The sequence below is a fragment of the Hyaena hyaena genome, unplaced genomic scaffold (genome assembly GCF_003009895.1).
Source record: "Hyaena hyaena isolate Hyena2069 unplaced genomic scaffold, ASM300989v1 scaffold_13, whole genome shotgun sequence".
In the NCBI taxonomy this organism is placed as follows: domain Eukaryota; kingdom Metazoa; phylum Chordata; class Mammalia; order Carnivora; family Hyaenidae; genus Hyaena; species Hyaena hyaena.
The window spans coordinates 5,707,511-5,713,009 of NW_024080645.1; the positions used below are offsets into that span (position 1 = coordinate 5,707,511).

At 54.2% G+C, this 5,499-nt stretch overlaps 1 long non-coding RNA gene across 1 annotated transcript; it reads right to left on the reverse strand.

Moving 5' to 3' along the window:
• Positions 1–3,206: 3,206 nt before the first annotated feature.
• On the reverse strand, positions 3,207–5,190 carry LOC120220059. Its single transcript, XR_005525447.1, has 4 exons — positions 5,034–5,190; positions 4,852–4,900; positions 3,921–4,034; positions 3,207–3,799 (listed from the first exon to the last, which is right to left on the reverse strand). It is a non-coding gene; the product is annotated as an uncharacterized LOC120220059 (long non-coding RNA).
• Between the last annotated feature and the right edge of the window lie 309 nt (positions 5,191–5,499).

The following is a 5,499-nucleotide window of genomic DNA, read 5'->3' on the forward strand; positions in this document are numbered from 1 at the left end:
AGGGGCCGCCGGTGCCCCCAGGCCGGGTCTCCGCTCCAAGGTGCTGCAGCCAGAGGCTAGAGCTCGGTTCTCCAGCGAGGCCCGAGGTGGAGCCCCAAAGCCCAGGCCCGCCCCCCGCACCTGAGTGGCCTCTTCCTGCTCCGTCCTCGGCGAGGGTCCCGTCCTGAAGTGCCGGGGACGGGGAAGGCCTCACGTCTGGGGTCCCCTTGCCACGGCCCCCCACCGCCCTTCCGACCTCTGCCCACGCTTTCCCAGCCCTTCCCCGCGCTCCGTCCTGGAAGGCCCGAGCCTCCGCCCTCCGGTCACCGGCCTCTGCTCCGGGCTCTTGGCCGTTGGGCCACGGGAGGAACTCCCCGCTCACCTGGTAGGCAGACAGGGCCCCGAGAAGTCGCCACCGCCCCGCGTCACACCAGCAGACGGCCACCAGCACACACACACCTCCCTGAGACCACACCGCCACAGGCGCCACAGAGTCAAGGCTCAGGTGCCTCCGGGACGGCCTTGCTCCTCGATGCGCGGAACCTCCGTTCTGTAACCAGAAGGCACCGCCTTCCTGTCCCCCCAGCGTGCGGTCAGCAGCCGGGCCGCGTCCTCGGGAGGCTTCTGAGGGAGAGCGACGGGGCGAGGAGGGGCCGGAGGCCGCCGCATCGCTGGGGAGTGGGGTTCGGGACGGTTTTCCCCGGGGGCTTTGGGAGCACAGAAGCAGGCACAGCCGTCGGGTCGGAGGAGCCCTCGCTCTGGGTTGATTCTGAAGGTCGGGGGGGCTGGAAGGAGGGCTTGTCGGAGCCCGAGGGCCTGCAGTGCACCGTGGAGCAGGGCTCGAAACGGGATCCTTCCGGAGCCACCAGTCAATGCGTGGAGATAATTTCCGAGACCCCCGGTGCTTTCCCTCCAGACACCATCGCCCGCCTCCCCGTGGCCCGGCTGGGCTCCACAACTGACCTCGACTCCTGCTCTTCCTTATTTCTGCTTGCTTTTACTTTTTTATTTTTTTAATTTAATTTAATTTATTTATTTACAAATAGTTTGTTGTCAAGTTGGTTTCCGTAGAACACCCAGTGCTCATCCCCACAAGTGCCCTCCTCCGTGCCCATCACCCCCTCCCCCCCACACCCATCAGCCCTCAGTTTGTTCTCAGCATTCAAGAGTCTCTCATGGTTTGCCTCCCTCCCTCTCCCCCACCATTTCCCCCCTTCTTCTCCCCCACGGTCCTCCGTTGTTCTTCCTAATCCTCCTATACGTGCAAACATATGATATTTGTCCTTCTCTGCCTGACTTATTTCGCTCAGCATAACACCCTTAAGGTCCATCTACCTTGCTACACATGGCCCGATTTCATTCTTTCTCATTGCCATGTAGTATTCCATCGTGTAGATAAACCACATCTTCTTGATCCATTCATCTGTTGATGGACACTTAGGCTCTTTCCATGATTTGGCTATTGTTGAGAGTGCTGCTATGGACATTGGGGTCCATGTGCCCCTATGCATCAGCACTCCTGTGTCCCTTGGGTAAATTCCTAGCAGTGCTATTGCTGTGTCCTAGGGGAGTTCTGTTGTCAGTTTCCTGAGGAACCTCCACACTGTTTTCCAGAGGGGCTGCACCAGCTTACATTCCCACCAGCAGTGTAGGAGGGTGCCCGTCTCTCCACATCCTCGCCAGCATCTATAGTCTCCTGATTTGTTCATTTGAGCCACTCTGACTAGCTTGAGGTGGTATCTCAGTGTGGTTTTGATTTGTATTTCCCTGATGAGGAGGGATGCTTGCTTTTATTCTAAATTTTTTAACATTTATTCATTTTTGAGAGACAGAGAAACAGAGCATGAGCAGGAGAGGGACGAGAGAGAGGGAGACACAGAATCGGAAGCAGCTCCAGGCTCTGAGCTGTCAGCACAGAGCCCGACGCAGGACTCAATCCCATAAGCCAGGAGATCATGACCTGAGCCGAGGTTGGACACTGAACCGACTGAGTCCCCCGGGTGCCCCCCCTTATTTCTACTTTTAATTCAAGTCTTGCCAATTTGTATCCTGAACAGCTCTCAGACACAGTGACTTCCCTAGGGTCCCCTCGCCGCTTCCTGGTTTAGGCTCTCCTGGGATGGGGCAGGGGCTGGACCCCCACAGCCTCCTGGCTCCCTCGCCTTCTGCCCCAAGTGCATCCCCCCCCAGACATGGAAACTCAACCTGTGCACCTCATGCATGACACTCCACCGAGAGTCTGCACAAGCTCTCCGATAAAACCCAAACCGATGAACCAAGGACGTAAAACCTCCACTCTCGGGCCCCTGTGCCCCCTGCAGCCCCACTACGCACCCCTGCCCAGGCCCCCTCCCCCAACCATACTGCTTCTCACCTCCAGGATTTTGCACGGCGCCCTCCCCCCACCCCATCCAGTTTATTTACCTCATCCTTTCACCCACCTCCTGGGCATCACCTTTCTAAATCCGTCCTTAGAACCCCTGGTCCCTCCCAGGCCCACCCAGGCGATCTGTGCTGTGTGAGCCTCTCTGCGTGCTCCCCCAAGCCCTATAATCATTCACCTCCATATCCATCTACCCACTGGGCTGTCGGTATGTTGAGGGCAAGAACTAGACCTTCTTCCTCTCTGTGTTCCCGTGTCTAAGTCAGTGGCTGGCACACAGTGAGAATTCGGACTTTCCTGAACTGATTAAGTAACGGTGCTGGTGATCGAATGGATGGTACTTCCAGTTACTAAAATGGCGAATGCAGGGAGAGCGGCTGGCGGGAGTGTGGTTTGCGTGAGTCAGTTCGGAGCACCCAGGGACTGGAGCCGAGGGGAGAAGCGTCTGGAAGGCATGTGGACCAGGGACTGGAGGTTAGGGGAGGGACGGGGGCTGGGGTCAACCATCTGACAGTCCTCCGTGCAGACGGCAGCCAATGCCAAGGGCCTGGGTTGAAAATAACCCAGAAGGATGAAGAAATGTCACCACATGAGGGCAGGTATGGAAGGGACAGACACACAACACCAAGGCAGGAAAGATGCCGAAGAAAGAGATAAAAAAAGGCTTAGAATTCCGGCACAGAAGCCAAGCGGAAGGGAGGGTCCATTCTGCCTCTTGCTTGTCTTCACTGGCTTTGGGACAGAACGAATACACCCCAGGAAACTTTGGCAAGTTCACTTGGCATCCCGTCTTTTCCGGAGGCCCCTGGAATTGAACAGCTGTCATTTCCAGGGTGCTAAGGAGACAACCTGGGGCGACGGCAGATGGACACGCATGAACTGAAGATCTGGTCAGCCATCTGAGCGATTTCCCAAAACCCAGCGCTAACTCGTACAGCCCACCGTCCGTTTCCCATAAATCGAAATCCCTGAGTATTTGAACGGAAATACAATCCACGTGTTCGTGATTCATTTGCACTTTATGTAACCAAATGTCAGGCTGTTGCTGTGCGGTGTCCAAGAGACCATGTGAAGCATCCCTGCAGCCAGGACTCACGCGTGGCCAAGGAACGAGACGGAGGCGAAGCTTGGCCCGGCCCGGCCGCACCGAGGGCGGCCAGCAGGGGATGCGTCGGTGCGTTGTGGCCGCAGGGACGTCCAACCTGCCAGCTGTTAGATCTATGTTCTGTGCCTCGGCTGCAGCCGTCTGATCTGAACAAACCACATCAACAAACAGGCAGAGGCTGGAGACACTCTCTTCCTTATGTAACTCTTCGGCTGCTATTGTAGGTCCTTCCCAGTTTTGATATTACAAATAAAGCTAAAACAAACTCTTCTTCCATACAGTTTTGCTCACATCTCCGGTTTCCTTAGGGTGAGTTTCCAGAAGTAGAATTACTAGATCGAAGGGGATACATGTGTTATTAAATTGCATAGCAGAAAAACTACATGGGAGCACCTGGGGGGCTCAGTTGGTTAAGTGTCCGACTCTTGATTTCAGCTCAGGTCATGATCTCACCGTTCATGAGTTTGAGCCCCGTGTCGGGCTCTGTGCTCACTGCGTGGAACTTGCTTCAGATCCTCTGGCTGTCTCCCTCTTTCGGGCCCTCTCCCGCTCGTGCTTTCTCTTTCTCTCAAAAATTAAAAAAAAAAAAAAAAAGAAAGAAATAAAAAAGAAAAGCTACATTAAATTACTCATTTACTGGCAATGAATGAACTTGTCCTTCTTACCAGACCTTCCCAAGCATTGTACATGATCAATGAAATAATTCAGGAAATATAAGGAAGTGATTAAGTCAGTCACGTTTTCAAAGACTATTTTACACAGGACGGGAGCTACTAATAACGCAGATAAAAAACTGTATAATTGAATGCCAACTGTATACAAGTAAAAACTCCATTTTATTTGAATTATGATGTGGGAGTAATGTAATTCTCTACTGGTCAGAATAGCAGTTTTGGAGGGAAAAACAAAATTAATCCTCACATTTCAGGGTTTAACCCAGAAAAGTTTCTTTCTCATCCCCAGAAAGTCTGATGCATGTCAGCCTTCTCTTCAAGGCAGCACATAGGGCACCAGACTGTCCCTTTCTTTTTTTTTTTTTTTAAATGTTTTATTTATTTCTAGGAGAGAGAGAGACAGCGTGAGCAGGGGAGGGTCAGAGAGAGAGGGAGTCACAGACTGAAACAGGCTCCAGGCTCCGAGCTGGCAGTCAGCACAGAGCCCGACGCGGGGCTCGAACCCACGAACCGCGAGATCATGACCTAAGCGAAAGTCGGACGCTCAACCGACTAAGCCACCCAGGTGCCCCCAGACTGTCCCTTTCTTGGGCCCCCAGCCTCACGACGTGACACTACCAGGGCTCGTGACGGGGATGAGACAGCATGTGGGACCAGACAGGGGACTTTCAGTGTCTCAGGTTGAAGTGATTCGAGTCATTTCTACTCACAACTTATTGTCTACAGCATACCCTCTGACCGGGCGCAACCTCCAGGCAGCTAGAAAGAGCACATGGATATTCAGTGAGCACTCAGTGCCCCGGGGTCGGGCCCCCAACACCCCTTATTTCCCTCCTTTCCCCACAAACAAAACATTCCCACTCGGGGACGACCAACCAGGGTCCCATCCAACCTCAGCGCCCAGCTCGGAAGGTCAGAATCTCCAGCAGGTGCATCAGATCGGCCGTGGCTCCTCTTGGTTCAGAGGCCTATCTTTCTAGAACAATCCTCAGCAGGGGCGCCTGGGTGGCTTAGTCGGTTAAGCGTCCAACTTTCACTTAGGTCATGATCTCGCGGTTCGTGGGTTGGAGCCCCGCGTCGGGCTCTGTGCTGACAGCTCGGAGCCTGGAGCCTGTTTCAGTCTGTGAGTCCCTCTCTCTCTGACCCTCCCCTGCTCACGCTGTCTCTCTCTCTCCTAGAAGTAAAAAAAATAAATAAATAAACAAAACATTAGAACAACCCTCAGCAGCTGAGCCTGGCCTCTCCAATTGGACTCCATTTACACAGACAGGCCACACGCTGCGTTTGGCCCGTGGGCAGTGGTTTGCCCACTGAAAGTGCACGTTAGCCACTCTGGATGCGCCTGTACTCGGTGATGC